The following is a 21,242-nucleotide window of genomic DNA, read 5'->3' on the forward strand; positions in this document are numbered from 1 at the left end:
TTAGTGATGTGATCTTGGGACTAGATTTTCTTAAGAGACTCGAGCGATTCTCAACTGCGGCAACCACCAGCTCACATTTGATTTTGATAAGGATTTCGTTATAGAGGTCGTGGAGAAGAGGTCCAAGAAAGAAATTTGTTCTCGAATACAGGTCGAGGAGGGAAGGTTGAGCCAGAAACAAGAACAGCAAATCCAGAGAGTTATTGGGGCTTTTCCTGATGTTCTAACTTCAAGGCTAGGAAAGTGTGAATTACTACCATACCGAATTAAAGTCAGCGACGAAGAACCCGTGAAATGCAAACCATACCAGTGTTCTCCTCCTAAGTTGTTGGCTTTTAAAGAAATAATCCGTGATTTAGAAGAACAGAAAATCATCAAACGAACTTTATCTCCGTATGCATCGCCTGCCTTTTTGGTCAAGAAGAAAGAGCCTGGAAAGTACAGACTCGTCCTCGACTACCGGCTCCTGAATCGAAAGATTAAGGTGGACCCTTTCCCATTGCCCAACATCGAAGTTCTATTCCAGTATCTCAGTAAAGGCAGATACTTTACGGTTTTCGATTTAAACTCTGCCTTCCATCAATGTGTTTTGGATAAAGCAAGCTGTAAGTATACACATAGGCGTGCGCACGGTAGGTGCCACAGGTGCCTTGGCACCACCATTAGAGTTAACGTTATTTTGTTTTTTACAGGCAGAAATAATACATACTTACAAAAATCCGTATTATTTCCAAAAATAATATGTTTTCCAATCGTGTCGAGTTACAGATATGTGCTCATAACACTATCAGTATATCAAACATCAATCGAACCAACTACACACACGGAAACAAGCCAGTTGCAATTACTTGTGTTGTACACGCGGGCCGCGGCTACGAAACTTCTGAAATGTAAATACTTCTCCTAGTTCTCCTCGAATTACATAGAATGCGCGCTCGGTGTCCACTGTTCACTCCACTCGGCAGGCGCACGGAATAATAGCCGCCGTCCGCCAGGGTTTATTTAAAAAAAGAGAGAGAGTTTAGTTAGTTAAAAGGATAGGCTTACTCGATGACTAATATGCATTCGCCGACAAAACATTTTTGTTGTATTCCAAAAGTTAAAACTTTTGCCCACTCTTATTTGTGTATTTTTATTATTTTAATATTTTACATATTTTAGGTATGTTATAAAAACTCCCTTCATTTGTTGATTTTAAAACTTAACATTTGAGAATGTTTTATCTAGCATTTATTTGGCGTCTTCAGAAAACATATAAGTATAGTTTTTCAAAGCCACGAGCATTAATTCCTGCAAACAATTTGTGCAATTTACTTTATGGCTCAACAAAGCTTAAAACTGTAAATAGTTTAGTAGTTTTCCTGGTGATTATAACGTTTAAAGTAGAGGTGGGTTGGGACAGCAATTTTCGGTATCAGTCCCAACCTGATACTGATACAGTAATGTCCCTAGGTACAAGTCTCTGATACTTCTGTATCAGACAGTCCCAGGAGGAAATAAAGCTCCGCGTACGCAGACCGTGCGACCGGAAGGAGAATCTGATACATTATTTATCACGCCTGGTAATTCTCTACCTCTGATACTCTCATGCCCGCCTGATACAACCAGTATCAATCAGTTCAACATTCACTGCAGTTCGTCCTGGCCGTGTATCACCATGTTGCGGGCTGTCATGCTTTGTAGTTAGTATTTTTATAGTGAAATAAGGAATGGATAAGTGCACGAAAAAGACTTCATTTGTGTGGAATTTTTTCACGGAAAATAATGAGTTTGCTAATTGTAATTTGTGTAAACAAAAACTGAGTTATAAATCATCGACTAATCTGAAGAAACATTTGAAACGTAAACACTGATATAGTATGCTCACTAATGTACCTATCTGTTTTTTTATTTTCTTATTTTTGATAAAATCGTGAATTTTTAATGTATAAAAACACTAGTTACTAATTGTTATCGAAAAAAAAAGTCCATATGTTGATTACATCTGTTATTAGTGTCAACTGAGAATTTATTTGCATTTTCATAGCTGTTAGGTGCACAAATATAAATATTATATCTTGTATTAATGTACTTTTTAATATTAAAATTTCATTAGTTTTATTATTGAACGAGACAGTGCACGCACTGCGCACTGAGTGTACTAAAGTAGGACAATAAACAAAACGACTTGTAACCAGGGCTGCCACTCTGATATTCATGAAAAACCTAGATAACCTAAAAAAACCCCCAGACACATGGGTAAAAAACCCAGATGCGTCTAAAATGCTATCGTTGAAAATGTTTGCGTACTAATTCAAAAATATAAACATAACTGGTTTTAATATAAAACAATTAATTACCTTACAAGACTGAAAACTGTTAAATACAACCAATACAAGAAAATTACACTGCAGCAAAATGGCTGTATAAGTAATTCTTGGACCAGCACATATCATAAAAAAAACCTACAAATATATACATGACAAAACAAACACCATCACTGCATACTTTAAACCGGTAAATGTTTTTATAAAACTGCATCATGTACGTTAGTCTTTATTCAGAGTCTGATTCTACAAGATTGGTTTGAAGGTTAATTGTTGCATTGGTTTTGTGTTCTGCAAGCCTCTTTGAAGAATGTGTCTAATTTAATATTCGACTTAGCTTCTTGAAAACTAGTTTTGTGTTTATATGTATTTTTGTGTGTGAAACACATAGACTTGTTTGCATTTATCAAACAGATATTGCAACAGATACAGTAGCTACTACCTTTATTATTGTTTTAGGTATAAAAATAATTAAAATTATAAAAAACCTAGAATTGTTGGAATTCATTATTTAAAAACCCTGAAACCCAAACACCATTGGAAAAACCCAGATCTGGGTGGAAAAACCCATGAGTGGCAGCCCTGCTTGTAACAATATCGCTTTGCGCCTCTCCTTCAAGGCTTCAACGCCTTCCCCTGCGCTTCCTCCCCTACATTCTTTCCCTTCTTTATCCCTTATTCGTCGTTCCTGCTCCCTCCCCTTTCACAAGCTCCGCCCAAGTGACAGTCATCTGCGATCGGGTACTGCGCTCATTGGCCGTGGTGTTGTTCCAGGTGAATTCTGAACTGATACTAAAGTCTCTGATACTTTTCAAGTGTACTCGTTTGCCGATCCTGATACAGGCGCGTATCAGTGACAAAGTATAAGGTTGATACTTTTCGACCCACCTCTAGTTCAAAGCCATAATTTGTCATAAAAAATGTTAAAATTTTTACATCTGTGTATTTAATGTTTTTGTTCGGAAAAACCTTAAATAGCACCATTTTGCGCTTTCAAATCAAAAAATTTTCCGGGGGAGGACCCCCGGCCACCCGCTTTCGGCTCGGGATCCGTGAATGACAGGGCTGTTGTGTAATCTGGCACCACCAATACTGAAGTCCTGCGCACGCCTATGAGTATACAGGATTCGTCACTCCATGGGGACACTATGAATGGGAAAGGGTGCCTTTTGGTGTAAATTTCGGGGGACAGTGCCTCTCGAGAATTCTGCACTCCTTGCTAGAGGAGTACCAGTTTGACTTTCTTGTATCTTTTCTAGACTATATTTTGGTATTTTCGGAGACCTTTGAACAGCATTTGGTCCATGTGGAGAAGGTATTGAAGAAGTTAAGGTTTGCCGGATTTACAGTCAACCCCGAGAAGGTGGTGACGCCGTCCCCGCTACCTCTGAGTATTTAGACGTGATTTTGTTCAGTTCGTGATCTCAGGGAAGGTTCGGCCTTGTGGCTAGAGGTAGGGGTCAACGCAGTAGGGCCCCCCGAGCTGTTGAGGCCACTCGGGACGCCTGAATAATAACACAAAACCTCTTCAGATAGTTGGTGAATTTAATACAGCACAGCCCAATACATGGTGCTGCCCGTTCTGGCCGTAACGGTTTGCCCGACGCGACTAGTCACACGCGCAGCTCACTTCCTCAGTGGCGGCTCACGATTCTTATGCGCGTGAGGGGCAGACTCGTATACGTGACGCGAAAGTTACAAAAGACACTCTGACATGGCACACGATATTTTGAAGCACAATACACTACACTAATACCTAGCTCTGGATAAACTGGGCTAGCAACACGTAGGCCCGTGTCTCCGGCGACTCTACGTGGTGACTAGGTGTGTCCCAGGGACTGAATCGTTATTAAGTTTGGTGGCGCACTGCAGTACGACGGTGATACATAAGCCCTGACATGACGAATTACACTTAGGCGAACAACTATTCCGCTAACACATTACACTTGATAAACTGGGCTAGCAACACGTAGGCCCGTGTCTCCGGCGACTCTACGTGGTGTCTAGGTGTGTCCCAGGGACTGAATCGTTATTAAGTTGGATGGCACGTGTCGCCTGCTGTCTGCCCCGTGCGGGCCAAAACTAAGTAGCCTGTAGGCTAGGTTGGGCGTGAAGCGCCGACGTAAAAACACATACTCTCCCCACAGTACTTACGTATGACGTAAACACTCATCTCGGAGCACTGATTGAATTAAGTTAAGTACCTCATGGTAAATTTAGGCCGACCGCGGAACTGTACAAAAGGTTGAAAAGAAATTACACTATGGAAAACTACATGTCGGTGAATGCAAAGGTTGAAGGTTCCGTGTTGCGCGCAGGCTGCCGGCCTGGTTGAGCTCTCGAAGGACACTAGCGGTGTCGCCGCGCGCGACCCCCCTCCCCCGCCAGCCCTCCCGCGGAAACGTGTGAATTTCGCGGGAAACTGAACCGGCCAGGTTCGGGACAAATCGCACATTGAAACATGATTTTGCAAAGACTTAATTATTAATTAATAAAAAATAATGTTTAATAAAATCCTGTGGAAAAACATAATTATAACAATTTGTTGTAGTGCGGCGGAAGGATATGCCACACCCGGCCGGATCCTTGCGCCGGTGTAGCACTCGTTGTATGGCGTTCGCCTCGTCGCACGAACTGCACTTTGCTGCGTGCACGGGCGCGTTCGGTGCACACGCTTTTGCGAGACGTTGATGAGGCATAGCGGTCTATGCGACAGAGGAGCATTGGCGGTCGGCGTCAAATGCCCCCCCCCTTCTCTGAGACCGCTATGTGCATCAACGCCTCGCTTCACACGCTGAGCACTTCACTGACGTTCGCCGCACTGCGAGCCCTACACTACGCGGCGGAGTGGTGGTGTGTTGTGATGTAAACATTCTGCCCTGAATACCTCTCCCACTCAATGAATGATAAGGGGTTACGCCCTGACCCGTGTCCTTTCCCCCCCTGGGACTGGGCAGCGACGTGCGCCTCTTCTAGCTCAATATGGTGACAAGTGGGTGGGGGGGTCAGTGTGGTCGGGGTGTGGCAGGGTGGTGGAATGGATGACGTGGGCGGGGGGAATGATAGGGGTCCGGCCACGAGTGTTGGCACACCTGGATTGCCCCTTACGGGCCGCGCCCGGGTGGAGTAGCTCGACGGGGACCTGGACCACTCGTAATCCGCCAGGTAGGCCGGGGGTCGGCGGGCCCTCTGTGGTCGTGTGGTGGGGACTGTGCTGGTAGGGGTCTCCACTGTGCAGAGTGTGGTAGGTCCCCTCGTGTCCGGTTGGGTGGTCGGGCAGCTCGCCTCCACGGCGGGGACAGGAGCGAACTCTACCGGCTCGCTGTCGTCCGCGCAGTACGTCCTGACCGGGGCCCGACGTCTGCGGGTGGGGCGCCTATCCCTACTGTCCGGCTCCTCCTCCCCCTCCTCGGGCTCGTCCACGGATACCCGGAACGTGGCGTCCGCCAGGCTGAGGTCCAGCGGCCACAGTGGCTCGACGTCCTCCTCCTCACAGACCTCCTCCCCCTCCTCGTCAGGAAACCAGACCAACGGATTCCCCACCTCCTCGGGGACGTGCGGAACTGTGGCCAGCGGCACCGGGGACCTGCTCGGGGTGTCCCGGAGGTCGGGTTGGTTGCACTCATGTGCCTGATCAGGGCTACCCACGTCTGTGTCGCCCGTGTGCATGTCCCCCCGGGTGGTGGGTTCAGGTGCTGCTCCTTCCCGCGGCGTATCTGTGGCTTCCTGGAGTGTGGGGGATGGTGAAGAGGGGGTCTTTGGGCCAACTCTGACCCCGTGCGCGACTACGCGCAGGTCGTCCCGGTGCACTTTAGCGGGCCGTCCCCTTGGCGTCCGGACCGCATAGGATGAGGGGCCCGTCCTCCACAGGACCTCCCGCGGCTCCGACCATCGAGGCGCCAACCCCGCACAAAAGTTACGCGCCCCGGACGACAAGTGGTGCTGCCTGACATATACCAGCTGACCTGGCTGGATGGGGGGTGGGGGGTGACTAGTCATGGGCGTGTGGGCCGCCAGGAATTGGGCCTGCCGTTGTCTGGCGTGCTCCCTCCCCTCCTCATGATTGGGGCGCGCCACCGTGCCCATGGCAACATCGGCCACCCTGCTTTCCCCGGGCAAAGCCAAGTTCTTCCCGTACAGAAGCTCGGCAGGGGAATGACCGGTGACAGCGTTGGTGCGGCGCCGGAGGCAATACAACAGCTTCGGCAGGTGGACGTCCCATTTGGAGTGGTCGTCCCCCAACCTCAGCCGCAGCTGCGCCTTGACCTCCTGGTTCCGCCTCTCAGTGGGGTTGGCCTGGGGATGGTAAATGGGGGTGGTGTGGTGGTCGAGACCCCAACGGCGACAGTCAGCTCTCCAGCGCCTCCCGCTGAACTGACAGCCGTTGTCCGTCAACAGCACGCGCGCGAAACCATACCGCGGGAATATCTCGTGGTCCAGCAGGGCGGCTATGGTTCCGGCGCGCACGTTGGACACCGGGAAGGCCTCGACCCACCGGGTGAAAATGTCTGTGATGACGACCAAGAACCTCCTTCCCCGGGTGGTCCGCGGGTAGGGCCCCATTATGTCCAGGGCCAGGGTGTGAAACGGGTCGCGGGGCCGTCGGGGGCGCTGCTGCTCCACCCCGTCAGACCGCCTCGTCTTCCTCTGCTGGCACTGCTGGCAGCGCCGCACCAGGTCCCGTACGTCCCGCGTCACCCCCGGCCAATGGAAGGTCTTACGGATGTCTAACTGGGTTTGGTGCGCACCTGGGTGTCCCGCCAGCTCGTGCGTGTGGTGGAAGCCCATGACCTGCTCGCGGGCACCGAGCGGCACATGAAGGCGCCAGGCGTCCATGTCCCCTGGTACCCGGGTCTCCAACACCCCGTCCACGCACCTGTGGTAGGGGTGAACCTGCTCCCCACATGACCGCACCTCGGCCTGTGTGGGGTCGTCTGTCCGCTGGGCCTGTTTCACGAATTCCACTAATCTGCTCAGGGTCTCCACAGGCAAGACGGCGGGATAATCGGGGGCCCTTGGGATGTGGAATAAAGTTGCGGGCGCCTCCCCTGGAGTGACCGGCGGCGCGACTCCCCCTGGCGGCAACAGCCCCTCCCAGTCCTGGTCATCCTGAAACGTGTTGTGTGGGTCGGGATGGCGCGACAACTCGTCGGCGAACTGGTTGTCCCGTCCAGGGACGTGCTCGACCGCGAAGTCGAAGTTCTGGAGCATCAACGCCCACCTCGTGAACTTCGACTTGCGGCCCTGGGCGGAGTCCAGCCAGCGGAGACACTGGCTGTCCGTCCGCAGCGTGAACCGGCGGCCCTCCAGGTGGTGGCGGGTAGCGGCGCATAGCCCAAACGACGGCCATGCACTCCTGCTCGTTCACATGGTACCGCCGTTCGGGCTGGCCGAACTTGGCGCTGGCGTACTCCACCACCCGGCGCACGCCTTTGTCCCCCACCTGGTATAGGACGGCCCCCATCCCCTCCTGACTGGCGTCTGTCTGAAGGAACAGGGGAAGGTCAGGCTGCAGACGGGCGAGCTGGTGGCACTCGCGGAACTGCCGTTTCACCGCATCCAGGGCGGCGTCCGCTTCGCTGGTCCACTGAAACCGGAGCTTGGGTGACAGCAAGTCCGTCATCGGGGCGGTGACGCTGGCAAAATGCGGAATGAACGAGCGCAGCCAGTTGAGAAGGCCCATCAACTTCTGCAGCTGCTTGTGGGTTCGAGGGGCGGGTTTGGACTCAATAAGGTTCAGGTGCTTTGGCAGAGGGCGGCAACCCTCCGCGTCCACCATGTGCCCTAGGTACTCCAGTTCAGCCGCGCCCACGTGGCATTTCTGGGGGGCACACGTGAGGCCGTGTCTGGCCAGCCGCTCAAGGACCAGGCCGAGGTGCCGGGCGTGGTCCTCCCACGACCGTGACCAGATGATGACGTCATCCAGGTACGCGGCGGCGAACTCGCCCGCGTACCCGTCTAACACACGCACCATCATGGCCTGGAAGGTCGCGGGGGCGTCCATCAGCCCGAACGGCATGGCACAGAACTGGAAACGCCGGCCGTCAGGGGCAGTGAACGCGGTCTTCGGGCAGTCCTCTGGACGTACCGGCACCTGCCAGTACCCGGACTTGAGGTCCAGGGACGTGAAGATGCGGGCGTCGCCCAGCCCCGCCAAAGCGTCTGTTATGTTGATGAGCGGTGGTGGGGCGGGTATGGTTACTGAATTGACTGGTTTGAAATTCACACAAAAACGCATGGAGCCATCTTTCTTGTTTGCCATGACAATCTGGCAGTTGTATGGCGACTCACTGGGTTCGATGACTCCATCGCGTAACATTTCCGTGATCTGGGTCTGGATGACGTGCCTTTCAGTGGGTCCGAACCCGTATGGTTTTACGAACTGGGGTTGGTGAGGTCGGGTGGGGATGGTGTGTTCCGTGGTTGTGGTACGGCGGAGCATATCTGTGGCCGCAAACACCTGTGGCTGTTGAGACAAGACATTGTTTATGAGCTCTACATGGGCAGCGGGCACACCGTTCCTCAAGTCCGCGAGCGTGATGGGTGTCCCCTGCTCGGCGGGTGGCCGATAGCCCAGGCTGTAAACTGTGCGCCGCTCGTGGTGGCCAACGTGCAACCTCCCCTCCCTGACTTCCACAGTGGCATCCTCCTGCGCCAGCCAAGGCAGACCTAGGATCAGCATCTCCCGTAGTCCCTCTACTACTAGTGCTGTTGTGTGACTAACATGGTCCCTGATGGAGAGGGTGATGTTCGAGCGGCCAACAATACGCGCTGTCGCCCCCTGCGTCGCTAACTGTACCTCCTCCACATCTGAGACAATGTCCCGTACGCTCGAGCATTGAGCCGACACATACGTGTGGCTGGCGGCCGTGTCGACAAGAGCATGCACCGGCTGTCCATCCATCCTGACGGGAATCCGGAGTAAATGCCCCGCCCCAGGTCCCAACTGCCCTAATTGGAACGACTCACCACACTGCTCCCGGGGCGCTGCCGCTGCCGTCAGGCGGTCCGCAGGTGCTGCCGGTGTCGCCGGGGTCACCTGGTGTCCGGTACTGCTCGCCGACGACCCGGTGCAGGCCGCTGACGAGTCGGGTGCGCCGCGCCCGTCCGTCCTGACGGGGCGTGCCGGTGTGTCAGCGGACACCGCAGGTGCTGCCGGTGTCGCCGGGGCCACCTGGTGTCCGGTGCGGCTCGCCGACGACCCGGTGCAGGCCGCTGACGAGTCGGGTGCGCCGTGCCCGTCCGTCCTGACGGGGCGTGCCGGTGTGTCAGCGGACACCGCAGGTGCTGCCGGTGTCGCCGGGGCCACCTGGTGTCCGGTGCGGCTCGCCGACGACCCGGTGCAGGCCGCTGACGAGTCGGGTGCGCCGCGCCCGTCCGTCCTGACGGGGCGTGCCGGTGTGTCAGCGGACACCGCAGGTGCTGCCGGTGTCGCCGGGGCCACCTGGTGTCCGGTGCGGCTCGCCGACGACCTGGTGCAGGCCGCTGACGAGTCGGGTGCGCCGCGCCCGTCCGTCCTGACGGGGCGTGCCGGTGTGTCCGCGGACACCGCAGGTGCTGCCGGTGTCGCCGGGGCCACCTGGTGTCCGGTGCGGCTCGCCGACGACCCGGTGCAGGCCGCTGACGAGTCGAGTGCGCCGCGCCCGTCCGTCCTGACGGGGCGCGCCGGGGTGACAGTGGAGGCCGGGCTAGGGTTCCAGGGACAGTGGCCAGCCATGGCACTACCCCCTAGCGGGCGTTTCCCGACGTAAGGCCGCCCGCCCCACGGGCTTGCCAGACAGCTGCCCGCGTGGGACAGACGTCGTGCCAGTGGTACCGCTCCTCACGGCAGTACTTGCAGCGCGGAGCCCCCTGGTTTGGTGCCCCGGTGTTCTCCCTGGGTGCGGTACGTCGGGACGGCTGCTCCCCCTGTTGCCTCGGCACTGGCTCCACGTACGGTACCAGAGCCCTGGAGACCTCGGGGGCCGCCAACATCGGTGGCGACGCACCTGGCCGTCGGGTGGGCGGCTCGCGGCTGCGACGGACAGCTTGCACGTCGCGCTCCACCTCGTTCGCCAACCGCACGAACGTCTCCAGTCCCTTGTCGGTGGCGGCCCTAAGGAATGGCCGCAGTTCGGGCAGCATCAGCTGGACGACTACCCCTAGCATGCTGCTGTCGTCCTCCCCTTCCGCCAGCCGTCGGTGGAGCCGCGCCTTAGACCTGATGAAGGCCTCCGCGCTCTCCCCCGCCTCCTGAGGCCGGCAGAACAGTGACTGTTGACACCGGGCCCGGGCACGGGCGTCGTTGAAACGCTCCTCCAGTCCGTTGGCGAAGTCACCCCACTCCATGCCGTATTCTCCGGCTGTGGTCCACCAGTCAAGGGCACACCCCCTCAGCTGATCGCACGCCTTCTCCGTCCACTCATCTGTAGGCACCGCGTATCGTGCCAGCCTGTCTCGGCATGTCCGCAGGAACTTTGCGGGGTCCTCGTGCTCCTGCCCTCCGAACTCCGGCAGCTTGAGGGTGCCGCCGGGGCGCGGTGCGACAGGGGCCGCCGGCGTCGCTGACGGTCTGTCCAGCGCGAGCTCGCACGCGCGGCACATGAATAGCCCATTCCGGAAGTTAAGGAACTCCCGGGCCTCGGTGCACGAGCGGTGCCTCACGGTGCCGCACTGGTGGCAGAACGCCACCTCATCGGGCCGCCGATGACATCCCCTCGCGCCGCACTGAATTGTAGACGTCGGCCCTGATTTTCTGTCGTCAAAGTCTGTTTTGTGCTTCCTATCTGTGTCGCAGGTACAGGTGGCGAAAACCCCTGCCGCGGCATGATTTATTGGCAACCCTGGCAGAAGGCATGCGTGGCATACCCCTTCCATGTCTATCTTTACCGCTCCGTCACGGCTCATGTTCGTGCTCCTGTTCGGCGCGTAGCAGCTGCGCAGCTGCGCCACCTGATCCGTGTGCGAGGCGCGCGGACTTCCGCTCCCACAGCCGTTATCTCGCCTGACGCGTAACTTGATGCGCGTCTGGCGTGTAACTTGACGCGCGCCTATCGCCAGGTGCCCGCTCCTTTGGCTGTCTGCGCGTCGCGTCCGTTTCCGCGCGATTCCCGACTTCCTACGCGAGCCCTTACTGGTACACTAATTTGAAGTATAAAATTTGAAAAATTTGAGAAAAAATTTGAAAAATTTGAAACAAAATTTGGAAATTAATTTTTAGAAAATTAAAGCCACACTAGTCGGGCGCCAATTTGACGCCGTCCCCGCTACCTCTGAGTATTTAGACGTGATTTTGTTCAGTTCGTGATCTCAGGGAAGGTTCGGCCTTGTGGCTAGAGGTAGGGGTCAACGCAGTAGGGCCCCCCGAGCTGTTGAGGCCACTCGGGACGCCTGAATAATAACACAAAACCTCTTCAGATAGTTGGTGAATTTAATACAGCACAGCCCAATACATGGTGCTGCCCGTTCTGGCCGTAACGGTTTGCCCGACGCGACTAGTCACACGCGCAGCTCACTTCCTCAGTGGCGGCTCACGATTCTTATGCGCGTGAGGGGCAGACTCGTATACGTGACGCGAAAGTTACAAAAGACACTCTGACATGGCACACGATATTTTGAAGCACAATACACTACACTAATACCTAGCTCTGGATAAACTGGGCTAGCAACACGTAGGCCCGTGTCTCCGGCGACTCTACGTGGTGACTAGGTGTGTCCCAGGGACTGAATCGTTATTAAGTTTGGTGGCGCACTGCAGTACGACGGTGATACATAAGCCCTGACATGACGAATTACACTTAGGCGAACAACTATTCCGCTAACACATTACACTTGATAAACTGGGCTAGCAACACGTAGGCCCGTGTCTCCGGCGACTCTACGTGGTGTCTAGGTGTGTCCCAGGGACTGAATCGTTATTAAGTTGGATGGCACGTGTCGCCTGCTGTCTGCCCCGTGCGGGCCAAAACTAAGTAGCCTGTAGGCTAGGTTGGGCGTGAAGCGCCGACGTAAAAACACATACTCTCCCCACAGTACTTACGTATGACGTAAACACTCATCTCGGAGCACTGATTGAATTAAGTTAAGTACCTCATGGTAAATTTAGGCCGACCGCGGAACTGTACAAAAGGTTGAAAAGAAATTACACTATGGAAAACTACATGTCGGTGAATGCAAAGGTTGAAGGTTCCGCGTTGCGCGCAGGCTGCCGGCCTGGTTGAGCTCTCGAAGGACACTAGCGGTGTCGCCGCGCGCGACCCCCCTCCCCCGCCACCCCTCCCGCGGAAACGTGTGAATTTCGCGGGAAACTGAACCGGCCAGGTTCGGGACAAATCGCACATTGAAACATGATTTTGCAAAGACTTAATTATTAATTAATAAAAAATAATGTTTAATAAAATCCTGTGGAAAAACATAATTATAACAATTTGTTGTAGTGCGGCGGAAGGATATGCCACACCCGGCCGGATCCTTGCGCCGGTGTAGCACTCGTTGTATGGCGTTCGCCTCGTCGCACGAACTGCACTTTGCTGCGCGCACGGGCGCGTTCGGTGCACACGCTTTTGCGAGACGTTGATGAGGCATAGCGGTCTATGCGACAGAGGAGCATTGGCGGTCGGCGTCAGTGGTTTGGGCCAAACAACAGGTGAGGTTCCTGGGTTTTCTCGTGACAGGTGGTAACCTGGTGATGGATCCGGAAAAGATAGGGCCGATCATAAATTTTCCTGTTCCCAAGAATGTGAAAGGGGTGATGCGTTTTGTGGGAATGCTAGGATATTTTTCGAAATTTATTTCAAACTATGCGGAACGATGTGCTCCCTTAAACTCATTAAAGAAAAAAGATTTTGATTTCGTGTGGGGTAGTGAACAGCAAAAGGCGTTTGAGGATTTGAAGTACGCTATTTCGCATCCTCCAGTTCTCAGACTGCCTGATTTCGACCAGACGTTCACGCTTCAAGTAGACGCTAGTAGCTTAGCATCAGGGGCGGTATTGTTGCAAGGAGAGAATGGAAATTTAAGACCAGTTGCTTATGCTGGAAGAGCGTTGAACAGGTGCGAACAGATGTATAGTAGCTATGAAAAAGAAGCTCTCGCGTGCATTTTCGGAATGGAACGTTTTTCAAACTACCTCGAACATACAGAGTTTCACTTGCTTACAGATAATCAAGCGCTTACCTGGTTATTCTCACACCCCAGACAGCTGGGTAAAGTTGGGCGCTGGATTATGCGGTTATCCAGGTTCCGGTTTAAGATCGCACACGTCAAGGGCAGTAACAACGGGGTAGCCGATGCAATTTCACGGATGTATGATCCAGGGGAGTTCAAAGTTGAGAAGGGGGAACAGGAAGGGGAAGTAGAGAAAGCCTGTGCAGTCTGGGAAAAGGAACAGCAGAAACAAGAAGAGGGTAGGTGCTTGGCAATTCATACTATTCCCCAGTCCTTTGTGGATATAGCTAGATGGCAACAGGAGGATGATGAAGGCCGAGAGTTGAGATCAAAAATAGAGAAGGGAGAAACAAATGATTACATTTTACAGAGAGACATCATCCACCATGTGAATAGGAAGGGGAAGAAGAGTGTATGGGCGCCTAGGGCTATTAGGGAAATGCTTCTTCGTTATTTTCATGATTCCGTGGTGGGAACGCACATGGGAATTAAAAAGACTGAGAGCAAGATTAGGCAAGAGTTTTTCTGGGACGATATGCACGAGGAGGTGAGGAAGTATGTGAAGGAATGTAAACACTGCCAGTTAGCTAAACAACCGCTAAATAGCAAGGTAGGGCAGTACTCCGTGCAAACCCCTCGAAGAGTTTGGGAACGGGTGTTTATTGACATATTTGGCCCCCTTCCTCGGTCTAGCAAAGGGATGAATTGCATACTTATTCTGGTGGATGCTTTTTCTCGGTTCGTGATTCTGTTAGCATTAAGGGACATGAAGGCCATTTTGGTCAGTACTAAGTTAGAAAATGAGGTACCTATGGAAAATTTTTGGGAGTCCGGAGATCCTCGTTTCAGATAATGCTACATACTTCACCTCTTCAACTATGAGAAATATGTGTTTCCGATGGGGGATAAAGCAGGTGCACACAAGCCCCTACTATCCTTGTTCCAATCTGGTAGAGAGGGTGAACAAGACGGTGAAAGTGGCGCTGACCATTTTCCACCATAGAAATCAAAGAGCCTGGGATTCAGAGTTGTCTTCTCTTAACGTTGCTCTGAACTCTGTAATACATGGTGCTACGAGTAAATCGCCCAGTTTGGTGATGTTTGGGCGGCAGTTGCCACATCCCTTGTTGAGTATCTGGGGAATTCCCCCAGAGTGTTTGGAAAGTTCGGGAAAGGAGTTGGAAGAGATCTGGATGGAAACGGATCAGGCTCTAGAGAAGGCGCGCGCTGTGATGGCGAAGAAGTATAATAAAGAAAGGATAGAGTCAGAAATCAAGAAAGGCGATTTAGTGGTATGCAGGAAGGTCGTGTTAAGTAAAAAGGTTGATTTTATTAGCAGTAAGTTGAGCCCTGCATATGATGGCCCTTACCGCGTGCTTTCGTTCCTTACGCCGGTCACTGTGAGCTTGGGAGATCCTGATAAGGGGTTCATTATAAAGAAGGCACATGTTTCTGCAGTGAAAAAGTTTGTCTCTTCTCAGTAATTAAATTGATTGTCTATGCTTAGGATTCTTGCTTTTGTATCCTATTGTTTGTTGTTAAGTTAGGGCTTTTCTTCTGGAGTTTCTCAGCAGTCGTTGTTCTCTCCTAGTGAGTGAGTTTTCTTCTGGTTGTTGTAGGTGTTTGTTTGTTGTGTTTTCCTCCTCTATTTGTCCCACCGGCGGGGGACGGTTTAGGAGGGGTGGCTGTGACGCCTGTGACGGCGTCACACATATTTTTTTTTGTTCGTGTCCGCGCGTTGTCGGAAGGTGTGACTTATCGCGCCATCTATTAGTGTTTTGGGTCGAGAGTTGTAGCTAGCTAGAATGTAGGGGAGGAAGCGCAGGGGAAGGCGTTGAAGGAGAGGCGCAGGGCAGAGCGAAATTGTTACGAGTCGTTTTGTTTATTGTCCCACATCAAAATATGCTCAGTGCGCAGTGCGTGCACCGTCTCGTTCAATAATAAAACTAATGAAATTTTAATATTAAAAAGTACATTAGTACAAGATTAAATATTTATATTTGTGCACCTAACAGCTATGAAAATGCAAATAAATTCTTAGTTGACACTAATAACAGATGTAATCAACATATGGACTTTCTTTTTTCGAAAACAATTAGTAACTAGTGTTTTCATACATTAAAAGATTACGATTTTATCAAAAATTAAAAATAAAAAAAAACAGATACGTACATTAGTGAGCATACTATATCAATGTTTATGTTTCAAATGTTTCTTCAGATTAGTCGATGATGATTTATAACTCAGTTTTGTTTACACAAATTACAACTAGCAAACTCATTATTTTCCGTAAAACAATTCCACACAAATGAAGTCTTTTTCCTGCACTTATCCATTCCTTATTTCACTATAAAGATACTAACTACAAAGTATGACAGCCCGCAACAATGTACATGGTGGTAATTAATACACGGCCAGGACGAACTGCAGTGAATGTTGAACTGATTGATACTGGCTGTATCAGGCGGGCATGAGAGTAACAGAGGTTACCGGGCGTGATAAATAATGTATCAGAGACACCAATACCTTTTTACGCTGGTATTGACGGCACAGAGGATGTGTACCCTGTAACGAGAATGCTGGTACCTTGTCGCTTCCTGGGACCGCTACTGCTCTGATACAAAAGTATCAGAGACTTGTACCTAGGTTAGAGGTGGGTCGAAAAGTAACAACCTGGTACTTTGTCACTGATACGCGCCTGTATCAGGAATGGCAAACGAGTACACTTGAAAAGTATCAAGTACTTAAGTATCAGGTCAGAATTCGCCTGGAACAACACCACGGCCAATGTGTGCAGAACAGGATCGCAGATGATAAGTTGGGTGGAGCTTGTGAAAGGGGTGGGAGCAGGAACGACGAATAAGGGATAAAGAAGGTAAAGAATGTAGGCGAGGAAGCGCAGGGGAAGGTGTTGAAGGAGAGGCGCAGAGCGAAATTGTTACAAGTCGTTTTGTTTATTGTCCTACTTCAAAGTACGCTCAGTGCGCAGTGCGTGCACCGTCTCGTTCAATAATAAAACTAATGAAATTTTAATATTAAAAAGTACATTAATACAAGATATAATATTTATATTTGTGCACCTAACAGCTATGAAAATGCAAATAAATTCTCAGTTGACACTAATAACAGATGTAATCAACATATGGACTTTATTTTTTCGAAAACAAATAGTAACTAGTGTTTTTATACATTAAAAATTCACGATTTTATCAAAAATAAAAAATAAAAAACAGATAGGTACATTAGTGCAGGGGTGGCCACAAGGGGGGGGGGGGGGGGGGTAACCACTCAGACTGCGTCATTAAAATTTCAGAGGGGGGGGGGGTGGTTAAAAGACGAGAAAAATGGATATATTATTTACATAATTATAGCTTCTAATGTGAAAATACGTTTCTGGTGCTTGATAATTGAAAGGGATCTTGTAAATCAAATTGACAACCCCGCACTTTCCTCAACAAAAGCAGTTTGGCATCTGTCGGTTCAGGATGGAAATATTACCTGATATGACCAAAATTAATATTAGAAAATCAGTTTTAATTAATGCAAAATGTGATAAAATATAATACTAAAAAAGTATAATATTATAAAATAATTGAGTAAATCATTGAGAAAATGGCATAAAAAATTTCGGGAGGGGGGGGGGGGTGCGCATCATTAGGTTTGGGGGGGTGGGCACCTCTGATTAGTGAGCATACTATATCAATGTTTACGTTTCAAATGTTTCTTCAGATTAGTCGATGATGATTTATAACTCAGTTTTTGTTTACACAAATTACAATTAGCAAACTCATTATTTTCCGTGAAAAAATTCCACACAAATGAAGTCTTTTTCATGCACTTATCCATTCCTTATTTCACTATAAAGATACTAACTACAAAGCATGACAGCCCGCAACATGGTGCTGATACACGGCCAGGACGAACTGCAGTGAATGTTGAACTGATTGATACTGGCTGTATCAGGCGGGCATGAGAGTATCAGAGGTAGAGAATTACCAGGCGTGATAAATAATGTATCAGATTCTCCTTCCGGTCGCACGGTCTGCGTACGCGGAGCTTTGTTGCCTCCTGGGACCGTCTGATACAGAAGTATCAGATACTTGTAACATGGTACAATGCTGTATCAGTATCAGCTTGGAACTAGAGGTGGGTCGAAAAGTATCATCCTGATACTTTATCACTGATACGCGCCTGTATCAGGAACGGCAAACGAGTACACTTGAAAAGTATCAGAGACTTTAGTATCAGTTCAGAATTCACCTGGAACAACACCACGGCCAATGAGCGCAGTACCCGATCCCAGATGATAGTCACTTGGGTGGAGCTTGTGAAAGGGGAGGGAGCAGGAACGACGAATAAGGGATAAAGAAGGGAAAGAATGTAGGGGAGGAAGCGCAGGGGAAGGCGTTGAAGCCTTGAAGGAGAGGCGCAAAGCGATATTGTTACAAGCAGGGCTGCCACTCATGGGTTTTTCCACCCAGATCTGGGTTTTTCCAATGGTGTTTGGGTTTCTGGGTTTTTAAATAATGAATTCCAACAATTCTAGGTTTTTTATAATTTTAATTATTTTTATACCTAAAACAATAATAAAGGTAGTAGCTACTGTATCTGTTGCAATATCTGTTTGATAAATGCAAACAAGTCTAAGTGTTTCACACACAAAAATACATATAAACACAAAACTAGTTTTCAAGAAGCTAAGTCGAATATTAAATTAGACACATTCTTCAAAGAGGCTTGCAGAACACAAAACCAATGCAAGAATTAACCTTCAAACCAATCTTGTAGAATCAGACTCTGAATAAAGACTAACGTACATGATGCAGTTTTATAAAAACAATTACCGGTTTAAAGAATGCAGTGATGGTGTTTGTTTTGTCATGTATATATTTGTAGGTTTTTTTATGATATGTGCTGGTCCAAGAATTACTTATACAGCCATTTTGCTGCAGTGTAATTTTGTTTTATTGGTTGTATTTAACCGTTTTCAGTCTTGTAAGGTAATTAATTGTTTTATATTAAAACCAGTTATGTTTATATTTTTGAATTAGTACGCAAACATTTTCAACAATAGCATTTTAGACGCATCTGGGTTTTTTACCCATGTGTCTGGGTTTTTTTGTAGGTTATCAAGGTTTTTCATGAATATCAGAGTGGCAGCCCTGGTTACAAGTCGTTTTGTTTATTGTCCTACTTCAAAGTACGCTCAGTGCGCAGTGCGTGCACCGTCTCGTTCAATAATAAAACTAATGAAATTTTAATATTAAAAAGTACATTAATACAAGATATAATATTTATATCTGTGCACCTAACAGCTATGAAAATGCAAATAAATTCTCAGTTGACACTAATAACAGATGTAATCAACATATGGACTTTCTTTTTTCGAAAACAATTAGTAACTAGTGTTTTTATACATTAAAAATTCACGATTTTATCAAAAATAAAAAATAAAAAAACAGATAGGTACATTAGTGAGCATACTATATCAATGTTTACGTTTCAAATGTGACGCCGCCGTCAGTGCTCCCTCTGAGAGCACAGGCCGTTATGTGTCCTCAACACCTGATAAGTGCCGCGCCCCGAACGCGCCCGCGCGCGCAACGTAGTGCAGTGCCCCGAACGGCGTGACGTCAGTCACGGCCTCCTACGTGTGCAAAGCGCCCGGCCGGGTGTGGCACTGCGCAAGGGTAGTGTTTCTCATGCATTTTATAATATAAACAAAAACTAAGAAATCTAAACCATTCAATAATTAATGTTAATTAAATGATCATAGGTTAAAAGGGTATAATTCACAAAACTGGCCGAAGTCATCTTCCCGCGCTCCGCAGTTTTCCCGCGGAATTTCCCCCCTCCCTGGCCCCGGCGGCCAGGGAGGTTAGTCAGTCGCCATCCAGCACTCGCCCGGGCCGGCAGCCCACGCACGGGGAGCCTAAAATTTTTGCACCAACGCCATATAACTGCAATAGGTAAATATAGTCCAAACGTTTTATATCAGCTCCCCGGTCGGCCCAAATCGGCCGTTAGCAGTCACGCGCGGTCTTTTAATAACATGTGTATCCCATCAGGGATTTTTATATTTTACGTATGCAATTAGGTGACCCGTCGTGGCACCTGCGCCTCACGCTTTCACGTCCCACCACGGGACATAGTTCTTTGCCCACGCAGGGCGGCACTGCGCCGAACGCGACCAAAACTTTCGGACGAGTATTCACCTGGGACGTGCCACGGCCACGTGTGTGATATCGCTCCAGATTCCACCGTGTCCGTACCCAGCTTAACGTGGCCATCGCCACCCCGCGGACTATCCGCTCATGCATATTCTCCTGTGCGGGACTAATCGCAGTAATTCAGTGTAACGTGTTTTAGTAAGTAACTTATTCTCCTGTGCGGACCAATCGCAGTAATTCAGTGTAACGTGTTTTAATAAGTGGCTTATTCTCCTGTGCGGGACTAATCGCAGAAACTTAGTGTAACGTGTTTTAATAAGCCAATCATTCTCTTGTGCGGACTAACCACAGTAATTTAGTGTCATGTGTTCCCTTAATTAAGTCGTGGGACCGTTCGTCCTCACTCGTCACGCCACGTCCGTATACTCTCGCAGTGACCCTAGCAGGTCCAGGTGCGCGGAGCTTAGGTCGACGGTGAAGCGGCCAGTCACGTGAACGTGTGACCTGTAGAGTGTACTCCGCAATAAATCACCAAAGGAACTCGTGTGTTTCATTAATAAGGCGTCCTGGGAGGCCATAACAGCCCGGGGAGTCCTTTGTCGCCGCACCCCTGCCTACCGCCACGAGGCCAGGAACCCCCCCTTGAGATTCAAAATTAACTTACCAGCTTAAATTTACGTAAATTCAGATTAGGCAACGGGGACGGCGTCAAAATGGCGCCCAACGTGGGGCTAGAACACCACCAAACTCTTTCGACAACCAAGCCAAGAAAACGAAACGGAGAATTTAGTGGACAAAGGGCTCGAGTAGGGACAGTGCAACAGCGCGCAGCGTAGCAACACCGCGCGACGGAGCCGCGCCGCGCCAGCTGGACAACCCCCGCCCCCGCATTCCTGCCGCGCAATACCCCTCCCCTCCTCCGCCCGAAACCATCCCTCAGCCCGCACGTCACTCCGCTCATCACCCCTCCCTTCCTCCGCCCGATACCACCCCTCAGCCCGCACATCGCTCCGCTCACCACCCCTCCTCACAACGCTCCACCCCTAGGTCAGCTGTGAGGGGTGACGTAGGACAGCCGCGAGCCAAGCACAGTGGAGCAACAAGGTCATAAGTCACCACGAGTCTCTGAAGATGAACGACTTCCAGGAGGCCTACGAGGCATGGGCAAGCGAGGGCTACCCATGCCCAGGGTACAACTGGGAGTACGAGGAACAGGACGAGTGGGAGGATGACGTCACCGCAGAGTACACTGAGGGGCCGGAAGTAGACTGGATGCCGCCACGATTGTACCACATGACACAGCACGCATCGCCGCTTCCACACACGGCCAGCCACCACGCCGCTGTCGCGGCCAAGATGTCGCCCACTTTAAGAACAACCGAAACACCCGTCCGCACCTCGTCGCCGCCCCCGACGCCGCCGCCGCCCCCGACGCCGCCGCCGCCCCCGACGCCGTCGCCGCCCCCGACGCCGACGCCGCCGTCGCCATATGGGGCGGAGACGACATCACCACAGGTAGAGGAAGGCACGCCCATCCAGCCCCTGTGGTACAATTGGCACGCGGGGATCGGGTGGACACGTCAGCACGACGCGGACGCGCCGCCTCCGACGCCGCCCCCTG

The sequence above is a fragment of the Bacillus rossius genome, chromosome 1 (genome assembly GCF_032445375.1).
Source record: "Bacillus rossius redtenbacheri isolate Brsri chromosome 1, Brsri_v3, whole genome shotgun sequence".
NCBI classification, from domain to species: domain Eukaryota; kingdom Metazoa; phylum Arthropoda; class Insecta; order Phasmatodea; family Bacillidae; genus Bacillus; species Bacillus rossius.